At 40.0% G+C, this 21,654-nt stretch overlaps 1 protein-coding gene and 1 long non-coding RNA gene across 4 annotated transcripts in view; one reads left to right on the forward strand and one right to left on the reverse strand.

Moving 5' to 3' along the window:
- ndst2b (N-deacetylase/N-sulfotransferase (heparan glucosaminyl) 2b) overlaps nt 1-21,654 on the forward strand; it is a 102,847-nt gene that overhangs the window by 55,157 nt on the left and 26,036 nt on the right. For 2 of the 3 annotated variants that reach the window (XM_055176068.2, XM_055176070.2), the window contains exon 2: nt 1,344-1,473. The exons of the other annotated variant lie outside the window; for it this stretch is intronic. The gene's annotated coding sequence lies outside the window, so the exon portion shown is untranslated. The remainder of the gene's footprint in view (nt 1-1,343; nt 1,474-21,654) is intronic. 3 annotated transcript variants of the gene reach the window in all.
- Nucleotides 11,917-14,789, reverse strand: LOC129440108 (uncharacterized). Its single transcript, XR_012369294.1, has 5 exons — nt 14,535-14,789; nt 13,288-13,853; nt 13,016-13,147; nt 12,828-12,935; nt 11,917-12,689 (listed from the first exon to the last, which is right to left on the reverse strand). It is a non-coding gene; the product is annotated as an uncharacterized lncRNA (long non-coding RNA).

The raw sequence follows: 21,654 nt of genomic DNA on the forward strand, positions 1-21,654 counted from the left end.
GGTGTTCAAGTGCTATTTTCTGTGTTGTCATGGCGACAGACTTAACACTTGTTCCCATGACTCCTGTAATGTGTTAGTAATCCAGCACCCACCCCCATATAGATATAAAACATAGATTCCCCAAAATACATAATTTTCATTTTCAAGTATTTCACTTTTAATTGGTTATTGTAGCTTGCCAGCCAGCAGGTGGTTGTGGGTTCGACACCCAAGCATACACATAAAAAGTGTATTTGAGTTAAGAATCTTGTTTTTAATGTTTTGCCTTTATTTTTAACTCATACAGTTTTAGTCAATGGTACAATTATTTTGTGATATGAGTCAACATGATTCATAATGAATGAGTCATTAGATTTGTACGTTTTGGGAAGACAATGCTTAGGAGTTATAGATGGTTGCCATGACGATGATGATCATAATTGTTATTCTACTAATGAGTTTAATAGTAATGAATATTTTGTATTATTTAGAATGAAAAAACAGTCCCTGTTAAGCCCGTCCTGCAGAAATAGGCCTGAAGCAGAGCCTGAGATCAATACCACTTCCATGGTATGTTTGGATAGTAACCAGACAGTAAGGAGGACAGATTTATGAGCTGTTTGACTCAGGACTCTATGTGCTTGTGTTAATAAACACCCTTCACCCTTTTGATTGTGGGAAAGGAGGGGTATTTTGTTGTTTTGTTTTAGGGGATAGGCACAGTTTGTCACCATATTTAACTGTAAAGTTAATTTGACATTTAGTACAAAGCCAACAAATCTGAATCACATTTGACAGAGAAGCAAACTGGACTACTTGATTGTCACATATAATTATGATCTCTTTATGGGACACCCCTCTGCCCTGTCATGGGGCCATTACCCGCAAGGTATTTTCAGGCAATTATATTATGGTCATATTTGTTTCTATAGCCTGCATTGCACAGGAGGGCAGTCTATTACAAATTCACTGTGGGGCGATTTTCCAGACAAGATTTAAGATTAAAAGATTAAACCACCTCTGTGTGTTTAACCAGATTTTAACGCATTGCATATGCTATTTTAACAGTATACATTGTTCCGGTAGCTTGGTAACTTTGTGTTTCTGTAACTGGTAAAGCATTACATTAGCTGTGCAAACATCATGGGTTCGATCCCCAGGCAACACGCATACTGATCACATGTATACCTTGAATGCACCGTCACTTTGGATAAAAGTGTCTGCCAAATGCATACATATAAAATAGTAATACTATACATCATGCTGACATCAGTCTGGAAGTAGAACAGAAAAGAAAGACTCTTTCTGTAGATGTTGCAAAAGAAAACGCCCTCTGAATCTGTTGCTGTCCACCTTCTTTACAGGAGATTGTCCAAACCCACATCTCCTCTGATTCAACATGACAGCGGTGGAAAGCGTCTGCTCTTTGTTCTGTCACCTCTCATGGCTGCTTCAGGAACTCGCCTGTGTCTCTTTGTCATCCAGCGCTCTGATGTGAGTATACTGAGGTGTTGAGGCTGACATTTATCAAAGGAATTGTGTGAAAATGAAAGTGGTTGCACCAAGTGCAGGTGTTGGCGCAAACAGGTCTTGAATTTGGATTTTTACATTTGCAAGAAAACTGGAATGAAATTCATCTTAAAACTTCTGTTTGGGGTCTTGTCCAGGCAATATAAATGACAGTGCCTCACTCCGACACAATAGGGACGAAACTATGACTTACCTTTCACTTCATTTGTCGCTTTTACCTCAAAAGAGAGCTTTGTATTTAAGCACTTTTAAACGTTAGGGGGTGTGCACACCAAAGTGTTAAAACACGATTGAAAACGTCAGGCGGACAACGACTGAGTGCTTTGGTTGATGATACTTCTGCTTTGTTTATCAGTCGTTGAATGATACAACGGTTGGTTGTTGTGATATTTGTCCCGCCCTTCCTCCACTGTGATTGGACGGCCAAGTGAGACGTGACATTGACGAGCTGAGCTTTTCACTCAAAGTTGAATATTTTTTAACTCTTGGCACTCAGTGTTGAGTGCGGACAAAACCCGCCAGCTGCTGGCTTTTTTAAAAAGCGCAGCGCTTCCATTGGAAACAATTAAAAAAAGGTACGCCGCACGCTGGCGTAAACACTTTTGTGTGCACGCTACTTTATTTATCAAGTAAGCTTCAATAAATGTGCTCAAAAAATGGTCAAGGTTTGCAGGTAGATACTATTGAGCAGATCGCTCTGGGAGGGTAGGCTAATAAAAAATACTATTGGGTACAGGCACTGAAGTCCCCCGATGTTCCTTTGAGTATATGTCAATTGCATATAGATCAGCCTGTCAATTTTCATTCGAGATTCACTGTTGGGTAATCAGCACTGTATAATGGAGTAGCCTATATGGGTAACAGCACGATTTTGGCATGTGGCTCATAAGATGTCTGAAGGAGGGACGGGTAAAACTTGTTGGTGTGTTGTCTTAATGAATAGGTGACTAATTGTTCTTGAAGAACCCTGAGTTGGTTTGATGTCCCTGAATTTAAATAAGCCCATCCGCTGTGTGTTGGGTCCTGATCACATTGTCGAGGCTTTTTTTCTGCGATAACAACATTATGCCTTACTTAATACATGTTGAAATACTATATTGTTCATTGTTTGTTTATGTTAGTTAATGAATTAACTAATGTTAACTGATACAACCTTATTGTAAAGTGTTACCAAAATATCTTCTGTATAAAGTTTTAACAACTTTGACCTCGGGCGCAGTAATATTGACAGAGGTTTAAGCGAGAGGGGGAGTAGTCAGGAGGGATGATGTTACTGCACGCCGAGGTCGAAGTGCTGCAAACTAAGTGCTCTTCCGCCATACAATATAGTTCTCATTTTATATCTGCTTAAAAAATCACCACGTTTTATTTTGTGCCACCATACTACTCACTACTCATACACGTAACTACTCATGTAACAGTCTTTAAATAGGAAAAACATGGAAGTGTTTGGTGGCTTCTAAATTCATCTCTGTTTGGATCCTAAGGAATGAATGGGGCTAGGCTAAATGCTAACATTCATGACGCGCTGTACAAAGATTAAGTGCACGCATTGAAAAAAGATAGGGATGTATTAATATGTTGACGTAAGAACATAGTAAAATATTGAAAAACGGTGCTGTTTTCCTTTAATGTGTTTTTGTCGATGAATTTAAGTAGTTGAGGGCAAACATAAAGTATTAAAACATACAACTCTTCAAAGGCGGGGTACTTTTTAAAGGAAATAATTTTATTTATACAGAGGCATTGATAGTTGGAAGAAAAGTTAAAAAACAGCCCATGGCTGCATGATCTTTACATTCAAACAAGACATTTTAGGACAAACTTTTTGAAACTCCAGAATCAATGTTCTTTCATGCCTATGCTCGTTCCTCACTACTTTTTACTTTTGTATAGCCTTTTATGAGCTTTCCAATGGGCAATAAGATACTACTTCTAACCCCTAAAGGTTTAACCAAAGATAACATTTGAATTTGAATGGCTGGAAAGTTGATGTTATTTCCTTTCTTAGAGGTGCATTTTGTAGTTGTGGGTTTTTAGAGGTGGTTCAGGGGTTTTGCAGAAGCAATCAAGGCTTTGAAGAATTGCAGTTTGATCGTGTTAATGTCTTCGTGCTCCAGGGGTCTCGTGTTGCCACTAACGCTTGAAATTTTGACAATAACTGCGACACTTTAGATGCGACCAAAAATAATGAACAGCTTGTTTGAAGGTTCTTGCACTGTAAAAAACATTTGCCTCCCTAACTCAAAATTTTCTAGTGACTGGTAACATTGACATTTTTCACTTGGGCCAATAGATTTTCTGTGAACTGAATTTTATCAATTGTGGCAACGATCTTTAAACATTAGCTCAATGGGAAATAACAGGTTGAACCAATTGAAAATAAGAAACCATGTTTTTTGCCCAATTCACTTTTTTAAATTTTGGTAGCATTATTTTTTTAATTTACCCAAACTGAAAATGTATATTGGTAAAATTATATTAGTAAGGAAACATGCTGAATTGTTTATTTCCCGTCATCCTAACAGAAAAAAACACTCAAACTATTTTGTAACATTTTATTCATTTTTATTTATTTGTAATACCTTAAAATTGTAAACATACAGAAATGGTCTGCATACAATTGCACAGTAAACATAAGAAAATAATTATTTTTAATAAAAAGTTTAGAAAATATATTTTACAAATATCTCCAAAAACACCAATATAAAAGTGGAGAGGGTTCCTCACGCATGTTAATCACAATTTCACTTGAATTTAACATTCTCACATGAAGTAAGAGCTTATGAAACTACTTTAAAAACTTAAACAATGCCTCATAACAGTTTAAACATTAAACACCTAAAACATTCTACAAATTAAAGGCATAAAGTCTCACAAATCTTCCAGCACAACCTGCTCACTGGAAATGAATCTTGACATGGATCAGCAACTGCTCAGTGTTTCACGAATTCCCATTTTCATGTCAGATGTGTAAATCTCCAAAGCCTTGCTACTCTGTAAGAAGTAAAAAATTATCACTGAGTGTACATGTACCAAATGAGCCAATGTAATAAATAAAACCAGATCAATATAGAATATCCTCAAAGTTTACACTTCTGAACATAAAAAAACGGCTGCTATTGCTGATGCTTATGAAAATAAAACAGCTTTAATATATTAGTACAGTGATTTTGGTATTGGAAATTTTTCATTACTAGTTTCACTGAAAATATCCTTTAGTGAGACTATGGTAAATGTGTGGTTATATGGTTATCCAACACAATGGTAAAACTATGGTTAATTTTCTAAGGGCGAATTGTTCAAGCAAACCTGTACTAATGTTACTTTGTGTTGGTTTTATATTCGATTACTTACAATACAGTCAACTCGTCATCTCATCCGTTTTGGGCGGTGTTCGTGCACTTATTTGAGACTCTCGCTGTTGAGTATAACCGGCAGCTTTACAACACCAGCTGAGAGAGAGAGAGAGAGAGAGCGTCCTTTTCATATCTATCCCTCGTGGACTTCCTGACGCAAGATGACGACGGCAGCATGCGCGGCGCAGATCGATTGGCACATGAGATCAATATAACGCGAGATATAAGCTTTTGAATGGCTCTCGCGGAACTTTGATGTCATAAGTTGATTTGTCTGCGCAGTGCCTCATGCAGTCGACGAATACATGTATGGCTCGTTTCGTGAAGTCCAGGCCAAATTCAGATGTCCCTACACTCGTAATATATTCATTTATTTAAAAAACACGACAATTTCTCTCTACAAAGGTGCAGGTTGCAAGCAGTCTTTCATGTCTATGTGTGCACGTGTGGGCGCGGCGCAGCAGCTCTTAATAAAAAAAAACGCACCTAAATCTCGGAAAAGCTAACAGTTTTCACACAAATATGTTATATAAGAAATACAAATATAATATACTTACTGTGAAAGTTGTAGTCACCTTGCCATTTCCTCACCAAATGAAGCGTTAGCTCGGTGCATTACACTGAGGAGAAAACATACACAGCAAAATCGCTGGTGTTAAAATAACACCCACGGTGTCAATTTTAACACCAGCAAAGTGTGTATATGTGTCCACACTACACTGTGTTAATTTAGTCAAAAGTGTAGTGTTAATTTAACAACACCCATTATATTGTAGCGGCGTGTATGATTTCCCAGAAGAACGAGCAGGAGACCGGATAGATTTCACACAAAACCCAAACGGGTTGTTGGTTTATTGCCTATTTTTCCAGCCTAACACGGGTATTAGGAGGTGTCCTTAAATCCCTCTCGTGCAAAACTAGCAGGCATCAAAGAAAAACAACAACGACTACGTTATATCACAGTAGTCTAACTTACAACCAAAACACTTCTTCTCCCCCTCTCTTTTTTACCGCCTCCACCACCCTCTATTGCCCCCTCCCGGACACCTCCCCCCAAACAGTGTCAAAGTGCAGTTATTAACCCCACTAAACAGTAGATCCACAAAACATTAACACATTATTATCAAGAGCTACCAGCATCCTCGCCACACTGCCCCCCCCTTAGTTTTCCTCGTCCCCGAGGAAGGGTGAAATCCAAGAAACGTTGTGGCACTCGAAGCACGTCCCTCGGTCTTAACCCGGGACCTCCTCTCACATCTCGGGGCCCCCGCGGAACATAGGTTGGCAGTACAGCTCCCAAGGGCGTAGTTGGTATGTCCTCTGCGTTCTGAAAGATTTGTCCTTTATGCCTCCTTCCACTCTCGTGACAATCCTTGGCCAAGGTTAGATCTTCGGATGTCCCTGACTCAGACTGTCCCTGAGAAACCCCAGACCCCCCCAGCGCTGCGTGTTCAGCTCCTCCGGAGGTGTCCAGAGTCTCCCCAGAACCCTGAATCAGGGAGTCACCCTCTTCACAGCCTGCTGAGGTTCCCCACCCGTTGCCCGGCGCTGCGTGTTCAGCTCCTCCGTGCGCAGGGTGAGTTGCCCCAACAGTCTGCCGTGGACTGTAGCTCCTGAAGGGTTGCTGTTCTCCTTGGTATGGGGCCAGCCGGTCCCGATGCAATACCACAGTCTTTCCTCCTGGCCTCTTCCTAACACGGTACACTGTCTCTCCAAGCTTCCTTACAATGTAACAGGGACCAATCCAGGCACTGTCCAGTTTAGGTGAGCGTCCCTTCTTTCTCTTTGGTCCATAGACCCAGACTAACTCTCCAGCGCAGAAATCACGCCCCTTACAGTGATGGTCATACGCCCGCTTCTGACGAACACCAGCTTGCAGAGCCTGACGACGAGCGTATTCATGAGCCGACTGCAGCCGATCTTGCAGCTGATGAGCATACTCCAACCCCGGCGGCGCGGCCGGCGCATCTGGTGGTTGACCCATTATTAGTGAGGAAGGAGTCCTTAGCTCTCTGCCCAGCATCAGGAGTGCGGGTGTGCAACCGGTCGTCTCCTGCACCGCACTTCGTGTAGCAAGCAGGACCAATGGCAGCTGAAGATCCCAATCCCTCTGATCTCTACTCACGCACAATGCCAGCTGTGTGGCAAGGGTTCGATTGTACCTTTCCACCAGCCCATCACTTTGGGGGTGTAGGGGAGTAGTCCTTGTCTTCCATATGCCGAGCTGTCTGCAAAATTCTGAAAACAGGCGTGATTCGAAATTTCTGCCTTGATCTGTATGCACCTCAGCTGGAACCCCGAAGCGAGCAAACATGCCTTCCAAGAGAACGTCAGCCACAGTTCTTGCCTCCTGATTGGGTACGGCGTATGCTTCCGGCCACTTCGTAAAATAATCCATGGCAACCACCACAAACCGATTTCCTCTCTGGGTCTGCGGGAATGGTCCCAAAACATCTACTGCCACACGGTCCATAGGGCAGCCAACCTGACGTTGTTGCAAGGGAGCATGAGACTGGCCCGGTGGCCCTTTCTTAGCTGTACAGGTATCACATCGCCTGCAAAATGACTCTACATCCCTACGACAGGTGGTCCAGTAAAACTCTTGCCTAACTCGTTTCAGTGTTTTATTGACTCCAAAGTGTCCAACCCCCGGCCGACCATGCATCGCTTCAAGGACCAAACGGTAGCAGGACTTTGGAACAACAATCTGCCATTTCACAAGGCCAGTTGCCGGCTCCACAAACTGTCTTTGTAGCATTCCTGCCTTCAGGGCCAAGCCATCTTTCATGGACCACAAGCTCCTTACCACTGGCCCATAAACCGCTACCTCTTCCCATGTGGGCCTCTGCCCTGCTTCCAACCACTGCATGGCTACCTGGAGCTCAGGGTCTAGACGTTGTTCAGTGGACCATGCTATGCTAGAATCAGGCAACACTGCACAACAAGGCACTCCAATCTCCTCCTGAAGGGACTCGTCCGCCTGTCCTGACTCTTCATAACAGGTAAGCCGCTTACACTGTGGGCATGTTGATTCACACATGCGTCTTGACAACCCGTCTGCATTCTGGTGACTTTCTCCTTTTCGATGTTGAATGGTGAACTGAAACTCTTGCAGCCGTTCAATCCAACGGGCCACCTGCCCTTCTGGCTCCCGGAAAGACAGTAGCCAACGTAATGAAGCATGATCTGTTCTGACCACGAAAGGGAGCCCACATAGATGATGTCTGAAATGGGTTACTGCGTCAACCACGGCCAAAAGCTCTCTTCGGGTTACACAGTAATTGCGCTCTGCCCGATTGAATGCTCGACTGTAGTATGCAATAACTCTCTCTCCCTTTTCCCCCTCCTGAGAGAGGACAGCCCCCAAGCCAACATTACTTGCGTCTGTATCCAAAATAAATGTCAATCTGAGGTCTGGAGCTGCGAGCACTGGCGCATTACACAAAGCCTCCTTCAGGCTATCAAAAGCCTGCTGTTGTTCCTGCCCCCAAGAAAAACGCTGTGCCTTCTTAGTCAACTGATGGAGGGGAGCGGCTATAGTAGCAAATCCAGATACGAATTTCCGGTAATATGATGCAAGCCCGAGAAAAGCTCGTAACTGCCTGAGACTGCACGAAACCGGCCAGTTGCGAACAGCTGCAGTCTTCTGGTCATCCGTAGCTACTCCAGCGTAGCTAACATGGTGGCCCAAGAAAGTGACAGCTTTTTGCATTAGCTGGCACTTTTCTGGATGTAACTTAAGGCCCGCCTGAGCTATCCTGGTCATGACAAGATCAAGGGCACTTAGAGCAGAGTCAAAGTCTTTTCCATGTACCAAAATATCATCCAGATATACCAAGCACAACTCCTTTGGAATACCCTGGAGCACCTGCTCCATCAATCGCTCAAAAGTCGCTGGAGCATTGCACAACCCGAAGGGCAGGGTTTTAAACTGCCAGAGGCCAGTCCCTGTGGTGAAAGCTGTCTTCGGCCTTGAGTCGGCACTGAGGGCCACCTGCCAATAGCCACTTCGCAGGTCTAAGGAAGAGAACCACTGAGATCCTGTAATGCGATCCAAAGACTCGTCAACCCGTGGGAGAGGATAGGAGTCCTTAACGGTCACTTCGTTGAGTCGCCTGAAATCAACACAGAATCGCCAACTACCACCTTTCTTCGGGACTAATACAACAGGTGAAGCCCATGGGCTCTCTGATGGCTCTATCACTCCTGCTGCTCTCATTTCTTCCAGGCAGTGTTCTGCAGCTGTCTGCCTAGAAACTGGCAACCGTCTTGCCCGTTGTCTAATGGGTGATGCGTTCCCCGTGTTTATACAGTGCTGTACCAACTGAGTCTGACCAACATCACTGGGTGACGTAGAGAAAATGGCATGATGGCGCTCTAGCACTAGCCAAAGTTTTTGCTTTTGAGAGTCATCCAGACCCTGACTACTTTTCTCCCAGACAACCTGCGCTGTACATATGGAGGTGGAGCTTTTCACATCTTTAATGGAGACCCCAGGGCAAGCATTTAAACCAACAGAAGGTTGAACAGTTGACGGGCCTGGCGCAGAACAGAAACTTGGGGCCCCAAGTGACTGAACTGTTGACGATTGGGTGGAAATTGCCTGAGTGACGAAGCTCCCATTCAGAGGCCCCATATAATGAGACTGGGGCCCTGGCCATATAGAGTGGAAGTAGATTGGTACCGAGCACTTTGCCGCAAATGTTAGCGTGGCTGCATCTAGATCTACAACCGCAGCAGCCCCATGCAGAAAATCAATCCCCAGAAGGCAGGATTCTGGAATATCAGCAGCCCAGACCCACATTACTGTATTGTAGTCGCCCACCTGGAGATTCGCCTTACAGCGGCCCATCATCGCTGCTCGTTCACCGGTGACAGTCATAAGGGGAAAACAGGTGGTTTGGAGAAGCCTTCCTGCTAAAAGTTTAGGATGGACTATAGTGACCGTAGAACCGGTATCCAACAAAGCCTGTATAGATTGCCCCTCCACTTCGACTTCTACACGACAACATTCAACTGGGGTTATTGACTCAAATGTTGTTCCACAGGGAGTTTCTGGAAAGATAAATGGGCCAAGAGTACCCCCGTCTACTCCGGCCCGGGCGCGTTTCCCGACTGCTGAAGAGACACAGCAGACTCCAGGGTCGGGCATTCTCGGCGCATATGACCGGTCTTTCCGCAGCGCCAGCAAACCACAACCACATTTCCTGTAGCCGCCTGTGACTGTGTCTGTCCCGCAGAGTAGGCAGCGAAAACCCTGGGACGGTTGGTATTACTGCCGTCGACCATTCCATTGGGCTGCTCATTCAATATGCCTTCTATGATCTGAGCTTGGTCAAGAGCCTCATCAAGACTAGAGGGCTGCGCTATCCGTACTTGTTGCCGCAAGCGATCTGGCGTCAGGCCCCTCACAAACGCATCCAGCACCAAGGCATCTCTCACATTCTCGTTGAACGTTGGGTAGCTGCGGTGGGCTAAGTGTCGCAGATCAGCCATAAATACCCCTAAGGGTTCCATATGTCGCCGGCGACGCTCCTGAAACTGTTGCCGTAAAGCCATTGGGGGTGTGGTATCCCCAAAACGTCGAGACATCGCTTTGTGTAGCACCTCAGCGTTATGAAGCTGACTTCCTTGAATGTCCAACAACACCTGCTGTGCATCACCTTCTAAAGCTGCTGCTAGCTGACCTAATTGTTCAGTTTCATCCCAACCATTTACCTTGCTCACTAGCTCAAACTTCTTCTGGAATGCCTCGTAAGATGAATGCCCATCATAGTACCCCAATTTTAGACAGCTCCGGGCCTTATTACACAATTTTTCAGGCTCAACTGGAGTAGTTTGATCCGAATAATTAGAAAAGGCACGGCCAGACGTCGGTTCTTTGATTGAAACGGGATGATCGTCCCGTCTTAGCTTCCAGCTTCGACTTTCGGGATGTTTATTGGCACCATCAGTCTGTTTGGAACAACAAAAATCAGTCATCATTGAGGGTTGTAGGGAAGACGGTGTAACTGTTGGATGCATGCTATATGTGTGTGCGATGGGGAAAGGCTTATTAGCTCTTCTCAGCACATCTCTGGTGATGGTAGGGCTGAAAACTAAGCTGCAAGAATCAGTAACAGACCCCTCTGTAACATGCATATCACCTATTTGAGGGAGCTCATAACTGCAACTTAAATCTTTAGAATACACAGAGAACGTTTTATCAGCATTGTTCCCCATATAAGCGCCTTGTTTAATAGTGTTTTCATCCAAATTCACCATCATAACCCCGCGCCGGATGTTTTTACTCCCGACGACTTCCGGTTCCGGGTCAACAAACCGCATGCGCTCCGTGGTGCACGCTTCTGTAACGGGGGTGCTCGCCATGCAAATATCCTCGCCAAAAGGCACGTCAGTGCGCAATACGGGCTGTGTTTCGGTATTTTTGCAACTCCTCTGATTAATTTCAGCAAGCAAAAGCGGCAGAAAAGGATTAGTAGGCGATAACATGTTAATCAACTTATCTTTCTCTGTCGGCGCTCGCTCTCCCTCGGGACTACGGTAATCCCGCCCATACCGGGGCTCTTCTCTGTCTCTCTCCAACATCTCATTGCACAACAGCGGCGATCTTACCGGATTTTTCTCCATTATCTTCTGGGATCGTGATCCCACTTCTGACACCAGTGTAGCGGCGTGTATGATTTCCCAGAAGAACGAGCAGGAGACCGGATAGATTTCACACAAAACCCAAACGGGTTGTTGGTTCTATTTTTCCAGCCTAACACGGGTATTAGGAGGTGTCCTTAAATCCCTCTCGTGCAAAACTAGCAGGCATCAAAGAAAAACAACAACGACTACGTTATATCACAGTAGTCTAACTTACAACCAAAACACTTCTTCTCCCCCTCTCTTTTTTACCGCCTCCACCACCCTCTATTGCCCCCTCCCGGACACCTCCCCCCAAACAGTGTCAAAGTGCAGTTATTAACCCCACTAAACAGTAGATCCACAAAACATTAACACATTATTATCAAGAGCTACCAGCATCCTCGCCACAATATGTTAATTTAACACTCAATATTGTTAAATTTTACACTTTGTTCAACACTATTCATTGTTGTTTCCACACTACACTGGTGTTGGCACAGAAATACAGTGTTAAAAATTAACACTCCTAATTTAAGGTCAACACCAGTGTAATGTGAATTCAACAATGTTAAGTGTTAAAATACTGATTAATAGCCACTTTTGTAGCTAATGGGTTGTTTCTATAAAAGACAAATGACAAGAAATATTGCAAAACCTCTTTTTATAAAATACATCATCACATTTAATATTTACATTGATACACACAACACTTTGCATTTAACACTGCTTAATTAAATACCTCAGCTACAATTAAAAAACAGAATACAGTATGGAATAATGCAAGTTATCTTATACCACAGCGCAGTGAGATGAAAACCACTGATTATAAGGTCTTTAATAAATCAAATTAGAGTTAAAAAATAGCCACCCTACTCAAAACTTGAATATTAAAATACACTGCAATTACCTTACTGGCAGGCAGAAATGCTTATCCTTCACAATACTAAAGATTTTTCCATAACAAAACAGACATTTCAATTCAAAAAGACATTTTTCTTAAATACGTTCCAACCTGGTATTTAGTTCTGTAGTTGTTTTACTCATGATGTAGTGGAAGGCTGCATCAGTGGTCTTCATCATGCAGGGAATGGCTTTTTGGTCCAGAATGATGCAACTCTGGATGCAACTTCTGCAGAGCAGGCAGGGCTGTGCTGATTCATTCCCCTCAAAGCATGGATTGATGCTCATCACCTAAGTGTTTTAAAAGAGTGTATTTGATGAATGTATTTTTATGTGTATTTATGAACTTGTATGCATTTACATGGGGTGAACAATGCAAGCAAACTAACTGCTGAATAAATAACTAGAACAAAATACCAAAAAACTTACACAGCGTAGCTTCAGTTGCACATTGACCCTCTCCAGTCTTTCTTCCTTTCACAAATGAAGGCAAGAGGTGAATGAGCCAGGGAAGAGCTGCCACATCACTGTCCCATCCTAGCAAAACAGAATTTAAACACCATGAGTATACAGTTAAACTTTAAAACTGTAAAAGTAGCAAACCCATGTACACTTACCATATTTAAACTCCTGTTGACCAGACAGAGGGTCATCCATATCTTCATCCAACCTTCATCAGGATGTAGTCTGCAATTATCCTTTAATTGTTGTATGTTGGCTATTTTGCAATACATCGCCTCAGCATATTTCTGCAGATTTTCAAACACAAAAATAGTCAAGAAAATACCAAAAAGGGTGCAGTTTTAACCGTTATTTGAATCAAAATCATCTCAGTATAATAAATCATGTTAGAGACAGTGTACAGTACAAATGTACTGTGTGTACTCACATAACTAGTTGGTAAGCTCTTATCCTCCAAACTGGGTTAAGGAATAACAGTTCCAGAATTCATGGGTATGCCGTATTCAAATGTAGTCTGGTAGGGTCTTATAACAAAAAATGACAATAAAGACTCTGAAAACTCAACATTCTTTTTATATTAAAAACAGCACTCAAGACAATATGAATCTTCATTTATACATTTTTAAAATAGTAATCAATTTGATTGCCATTTAATATGACATCAATAGCAAAACGATGTATGAGAAGATAATATACTGTATTTTTATTAAAGTTGGCAGCAGGTCATGTGACTTTCTTTCCAGATTAATAACCATAATATGTACAAAACTACATATACTAAAAAGATTGGTTAACTGTTCAGTTATGTCAAATAAAATGATTTATATGTATAAATATATAAACTTACCTTCTGTAATGAATTTATATAAGTATTAGCAGTCGTTTCTCATTGGAAGTCATCCATGTCAGGTCTTCTTTAATAAACTGCCCTAAAAACAGCATCTCTTCTGAATGATTTGAAGCACTCAGTGTGTACTTTCACCAAACTAGCATCTATAATGACAGAAAAATAAATGTTCGCCATACACGTTTTACACTTTCGTATGTATTTGCAATTTGCATCTGTCTGACATCTAGCGCCACGAAAAGCTTACACACAATGCATCAAATCCAGCGATTTGTGCATGCAAATGATGATATATAGTGAGGTTTTGGTAAAATTAATTGTTGGTTTGGCGATATTTACCCTGTTTGCATACATCTTAGAAAAACACATGACGATGCGGTTGCGGTTTTCTCCGTGTTTTTCAGTAATTTGAATAATCAACCGATCCGTGCACTCACGTGCATGTAAACGACCTTGTTAACTCACGGTATCTATATGATTACATAATAACGAGCATCATATGGTGAATAAACGAGCTTTCATTTAACTTAATTTCATACCTTCAATTTGTAGTGCATGTCGCGTTTTATCAGGGTTCAATTCTTTCGTTCACATCTCCTGTTAATATTATCCTTCTTGGTTAAAACTTAGCTAGCAGTTTAACTTTATACTAAACTAACAAGGGAACAACGTAACACAAGGTAGCTCTGATTAAACTGAACCAAATAACGAACAAAGGGGAAATGGGAAAAATATCTTATTTAGGTTTTTGGCATATGGCTGCGTAGAGTCAGACAGAGAAATAACAGTTTAATTTAGCTAAACCTTGTGAACATTATGAGATTTACCTGCTCTCTTCAGTCCTCCTTTGAAAGAAAATGGCGGTAAAATCCCTGACAGGAAATGTTTAGTGGAGGCGTGGCTTGAATTACACCGCTCAGTGTGAAATCTGATAACGCCCTTGTTTTACACTGACACTGTCGTGGATATAACACTGGCCTAGCAATGGCAGTGTTATTTTATTACCAGATAGTGTTAAAACAGCATCAACACTGTGTATTTAACACCATCCCTGAAAATTTAACACTGGTGATTTTGCTGTGTATCTATCATATGCTTTTTGTTTGCTGTAATTATTCAGATTTTCACTCAGTTTAACTTGAAAAAGACTTTAAAAATACTTAAAAATGACTTAAATGTAAATATTTAAGTACTTACCATAACTTTATTGTAGAAAATGTCGATCATCAACTTCCGCGCACCCACACTGAAGCCAATTACTTTCAGGTGCATTCCCATACGCTTTTCTGGCTGAACTACGTTCAGTCAACTCAGATTTTTCATTTGACACGATAAATTGGCTGAGCAGAGTTTAATATGTTCTGTGAATATACATTTTTGTTTTACCCCAATAACTTAAGTTTTAATTACCACAATGCATATTTTTGTTTGGGGAGAATTATTTGAAAGCAATATGTTGAGTCAATACTTAACTTTCAGTTTACACAAATTTTTTAAATATAAATTTTTTACAGTGTGTGGTATCACATGCGCTGAAGTTACTATAAGTTGGCAGCAGCATATATATGGTTTTTAAATTCAATATAGATTTTTTTTGGGGGGGGGGTTTAGAGGTGGAAAAAATATTCATTCAATTTACTCAATTTTTTTAAGGTAAGTGGTTGCATTCAATTTATTTAAGCTACATTTAAACAAAAGTTTATTATTTTTTTACCATTTTTTGTTTGTTTATATGTAGCTTAAATAAATTGATTGCATCCACTTACCTTAAAAAAATTAAATAAATTGAATTAATCTTTTTTTCAGTGTATGTGTATAACATAGGATTGCAAAGGGGCGGAAAGTTTCGTGTACATTTCCAAAAAACTTTCCATGGGAACTTAATTTGGGGAATTTTGGACATATTCCAAATTGAAAACTTAATGGGAATTTACATAAATGTATGGGAATTATTTGGAAATGTATATAAACTTTATCATATACAAACATAAATAAACATTTAGTTTGGTCAAAACCAGACATGCATGCAAGGTAATACACATTTTGAAGAATCCTGATGCTTACGCTTATCAAGCCGTGGATTTATTAACACACAGCACAAGGAAGTTTTAACCACATTTATGTAATTAACGTATATGCATGCAATGGCCCTTCAGTAAGCAGTGTGCTGTGTTTATGCGACTGAGGAATGTGCAGGGTAGAAATTCAACTGAAATTGCATTAAATATTTTTGTTTTAAACACTATTATTCTGCAAGATTTAGGTTTCCTGTTTTAGGCAACTCTGCATTTTTTTTTTATTCCCAGTTTATTCCTATTATTTTCCAGGAATTCCCATATATTCCTGTTTAAATCCTATATTCTTGTTAATTCCCATGGAAAGTTTCCAGTCTTGAAAATTCCTGGAATTGCAACCCTAGTAGTGCAAAATGGGATATAAATATTTTGGGTTTGTTTACTTGATCAGTTCATTTTATTAGTACTACATTAGCATATTAATGGCTCAAAAGCTAACATGCATAATAATAATAATAATTTGTTACATTTTTTATAGTGCTTTTCTGCAGCACTCAAAGCGCTTTACATAAGAAAGGGGGATTCACCTCAACCACCACCATTGTGCAGCATCCACCTTTTAGCATAAACTAAAAGTCTCAGATTTCCAGTGTATGCATTTTAAACTGTCCTAACTTTTGACTTCTTTTTGGGTGTTTAAATCGTAAGCACACCCCCTCTTTAACCCCCCTCCCCTTAATTCACATCTTGCAAGACTTTTAGATAAAAAGTCGCTGCAAGCCTTTGTTTCACAATGTAAATTCACCATCCTTCTCTCTGTGCTTTATCTTTCCTAATAAGTCCATTGCCATAGAGGATTTATGAACTGTGTACTTCAATTTCCTATTTTCCTTTCATCGCATCATTCAATTCTTTTTGTCCTTTGGCACTGTATTCATTGCATTTGACCACAAAGAATTACATTTGTGTCAGCGTTTGTTTATTCTCATTGATACAAAATCTGAGTGCTCGGTGCATGACATTCACAAACACAAAGGCGCTTGCTCTGACATCATTCCCGAAAAAACGCCAAGGATCATATTGCTCACTGTGGATAAAGATACAGACCTAATTACTTGAAACAAACTCTCTCTTATTCATTTTCAATTCATTTTCATTCGCTGACTCTCAGATATTGTTTAAACCTTTACATGATTGTGAGAAAATCTGTGAGATGTTGTCATGAAGCAGACAGTACAGTAAAACTAAATGTTGTGGACACCTACATAGACAGCTAATCCTGTCTAGTAAGCCAGCTCACTAGTTTTTGGCAATAGTCTCTTTATATCTTCTTTCTTTGTTAATTCTCTGCTTCTCTAATTTCTATTCTCTCTCTTCCCCTCTCTAAATCATTAAGTCTGATTACATTGAGCTGATGACTTGAATAGAATTGATTGACTGCTGATTTCCAGCAGTTCCCTCTGGCCATGAGGTGGACACATCACACTATCAACCGAAAACTCAAGCCATTCTACCTAAATTAGTCCTAATTCAAACAAGGATGTAAAGAAATTACTTTTTAAGTGTCTCTCCACGTCTACTTCCGAGACTCGGCTAGAATAAGAATAGCAGGACGCATCCGATCCTGGCTAAATCTTAATACGATATCCCAGAGTGGAAGACGCATAAGAGGCCAGATTGATTGATTGATTCATCACCATGGAGATTTTATGGCGGAAGAGAAGCTAAAAGCAAGAAGATTGAAATTGATTTTGAGTCTTAATGCTGTGTGGCTGTTGATTTATATTCTTGCGATGGAATTATTACCTGCTTGTCTTTTGTTTGTCTGAATGATTGTGTTTATGAGGGACTGTTGGGAAGAGGCGAGAGATGGTGTCAGTTTTTCGGTCTTTGGGTATATAGATGCTGACAGTCCTAATAACTGTTTATATGTTTGTGTCTGTCTGAAGAGGTGTTCTCCAAAATGCATTTGACAGCCGTTCAGGGTGTTTGTTCTCCACTGCGGTCATCTCGGCTTTGACTGACAACCGGATCAGGCAGATGGACGAGAAGAATTTTTGGAAACCTTGTATCTCATGTGAAACCATAAAAGGTTTCATTAAAATTTCTGTGGCATTGGCTAGGTGTCCACTAAAGCCTTGTACTAGCAACTGTTGAAAGACCCTCGGGAAGCTGCCCTCCATCATGCCTGAGCTAGTATTGATTTTAATGAAACAGTTCACATAAATATCAAGCAGTTCACTTTAGCGATTCATTTACCGCACAGTGAGACTGAACATGTGGTAAACCAGGAGTCTGAATGTGTGTAAACTGTGTATGTTAAGTGAAGTGTTTTAGGGGTGTCAAAGTACTGATACTGGTAAGATTATTCAAGTTGCTTTTTTTGATCATACATAAAAATGCTTACAAATAAATAAAAATGTTTAAGGGAGGCAAGGTAAAATGTGACCCTGGACCATAAATAGCACTAGTATATTTGTAGCGATAGCCAACAATACATTGTATGGCTCAAAATTATAAAAACATTTGTATGCCAAAAATCATTAGGATATTAAATCTTTCCTCGCCCGCGTTTTTAAAAAAAAGTTTCCAGCCAGCGTATTTTTTCACAAAAGTTGAATACCTTCCAGAAAATGTTCTTCTTTAAATATATAAACATACAATATAAAATAAAAACAGACCATCTGCTTTCAAAGAAACCTGTTTCATCCTACCTAGTTAAGTTTCTTCAAAAATACCACAATTTTAGAAAAAGCTGAGATAATTGCATTTTTGTAAAGGACTTTTTTCTGGGCCCGTATTCTTAAAGCATCTTAGAATCATCTCAGAGAGCTTTTAATTTAGCTTAAAAACGTTTATGAGGAGTCTGGTTGGTTGTCCAAGAAGGAAGAAAGTTTATGCTTTTAAGTATAGGGTCTATTATTAGCCATCAGTTTGAAATTACAGGTATACTTTTTCCTATTTTAATTTATAAATTTATATAAATATATATCCCTATAATTTATGTATAAAATATTATAAATATATTTGATATGAAATAAACAGCGACACAAGGTTCTGTAAGTTTGTGTGATCACTTTGCTTATAGAAGTCTATAACAGACCTAAATCATCTCTGCTGCAGTTTTCTAGTTACTGAATCTATACCGTAGTTTATGTAGTGATTACTTTTATTTCTGGCGCTATATTATATTATTATGTCTCTAATAAGATGGGTCACAAACACGATTCCTGCACGATCTAACGTGTTGCATGTTATTAACTTACTGTCATGCGTTGTGTGCAACATTTTTTGTCTCCCTCTTCACGTTTTGTACACTTTCCTTGCTGCTAAAAAAAATCTCAAAGGGGCCATGGCATGAAATCTGTCTTTTTCCATGTTTAAGTGCTATGATTGGATCCCCAGTGGTTCTATCAACCTAGAAAATGTGAAAAAGATCAACCCAGTAATTATTTTTGGTAAACCATTCTCTACAAGCACATGAAAAAATAGGTCATAATGATGTCATAAGGAGCTCTTATTATAATAATACCGCCCCTTAATCTGCACTATCCAATCACAGCACTGCCATTAAGTGCAGAGAAAAAGAGAGAGAGAGAGAAAATAATTCACAGCACAACTGAGTTTCAATCGTAACAAACTGCTCATTTGCATTTTTAAGGACACCCAAAACGGCACATTTTTGCACACACCTACAAAGTGGCAATTTTAACAGACTATAATAATTTGTTTATATGGTATTTTGAGGTAAAACTTTACATATGTGCTCTGGGGACACCAAAGATTTATTTTACATCTTAAAAAAATCTTGTGCCATAGCCCCTTTAAGCATCTTTAAGGTTTTTGGACCTTAAGACCTCTTTTAAGGGTTAAGATGCTTTCTGAAACGCCCACATTTCTAAGAATTTTCTAAGAATTTGGCCACTAGGAGCAACTCTTTGCTCTAAAATGTTTCATAAATACGGTCCCAGATTCTGAACAATGATCAAAACAAAAAAAGAGCTTTTACTGTTTTTGGATTAGTGGATGCTTCAGTGTTTTATAAGTTGGGTAAGGCCGCCACCTACTGGATAATAACAGATATATAGATTGACGTAAAAACTCGTCATTGGCAGGGAAGCGTTTTCTTGTCAATGGCGGGGAAAGAGTTAAGTACAGATTATGTTCCATGAAGATATTTTGTAAATTTCCTAACATAAATATATAAAACATTTACTGTATTTATCATTAGTTAATATGTATTGCTAAGGACTTTTGAACAATTTAAAGGTGATTTTCTTAATATTTAGATTTTTTTGCACCCTCAGATTCCAGATATTTAAATAATACTGTATTTTGCACAGATACAACTATCCTATCCTAACAAACCATACATCTATAGCTTATTTTTTCAGCTTTCATAAGATGTATAAATCTCAATTTCAAAAAATGTATCCTGATTTTGTGTCCTAGGGTCACAGGTCTTTTACACATCAGGGTTCACAACACAATAATTTGCCATGTTATGGGACCTACCCACCTCAGTCAAAATATTATACTGAGATTACGTAATTGTTATGTTACATGATGCATGAAAGTTGTGTAATGTTTTGAAGTGTCTGCAAAGGCCACATAATCGCCGCAGGGTACCCAAAGAACATTCCAGCCTTATGTTAGAAGTTTTGCGACTAAGAACACAGCATGTGCAAACCAGCTTTGATATTACCCTTTGTCAACATGCAGACACGCGTTCTTTTCTAAAAACCTAAACATTCGCTGTCTCCTCCCTTCACATCCTCTCCTCCATTTACTTCCATCATCTCTGCTCTCTGCAGCTCATCATTTCAAAAAAGCCCTTCATCAGAGTATGTGTATATGTGCATTGGCTGTGTAAGGCAGATGAAAAGACAATTTTGACAGGGGATTCTTGAGTATCTGCTCCTGAAGTGCCGTGAGATGTTTTTTAGGAAACGTTAGATTACCGTGTGTGTGAAAGAAATCTATCTGGATTACTCCTGCGTAAGACGGGTTACAGGCAGCCAACATAAAACGCATACACAATGTTTTTTAACTCTGTAATGTGACGTATTTCAGCATATTTGACGGGAAAGAAACGTGGGAACGGGGCTTAGTTTAATCCATCAGGAATTGTGAACTGTTCAGAACTGGATGAAAATTTCATTTTTTTTTTTTTACCGAAAATTGGATTCTGTACCTGATAGATGTAAGTGAATGTTAAAAACAAAAAGTTTGATACACAGTTTCACAGTCATTGTTCTTCAGTAATCTTCTGTAAGCACACGTTGACCTTATCTTTCAAGGATGCTGCTATATCCCATAAATTGTTCGAAGCAGACTTGCGTTTTTCCTTCCTCACTTTCACTGTAACATTGGGTTTCTGCTTAATCTTCTCTCTCACACTTTTTTAAATTAATTTGATGAATATCCTGCCTAATGGAGAACTATAAAACTCTAATCTTCTATTGTTAAATATTTATCATGGGCTAATGAGAACGATAATCTCTGTGTGCCTTTTGCGTTTTAGAAGATAGAAAGATGGAGTTTTATGCTATCTTTATCTCGCACTCTCTTTCTTTCTTTCTTTTACTTTTAATGTTGTGCATTATGATTATGATCTATTTTGTACTTTACCTTCATAGAAAACAGCTGCCAGGGAACAATATCAATTGTCACTGAGGTATATTTACAAAGTACCACATCCTCCTGTATTACTTACATTTTATTCAGGAAAATCATATTTTGTATCGTGGTTCATATGTCTATGTGGTGTTTTTAATGTTTTAAGACGAACCATATGCAAATTCATTCAACACCATTGCTTAGTATTTTCTCCATAAAATTGAAGACAGTCTGCTGTTTAAAATCGTCTTGAATGCTGTAACCTTAAGCGATTAAAAGTTAATGCTGCAAACGTGCAATTCATGCATCGTTT

Source organism: Misgurnus anguillicaudatus, chromosome 4, assembly GCF_027580225.2.
Source record: "Misgurnus anguillicaudatus chromosome 4, ASM2758022v2, whole genome shotgun sequence".
Classification (NCBI taxonomy): Eukaryota; Metazoa; Chordata; class Actinopteri; order Cypriniformes; family Cobitidae; genus Misgurnus; species Misgurnus anguillicaudatus.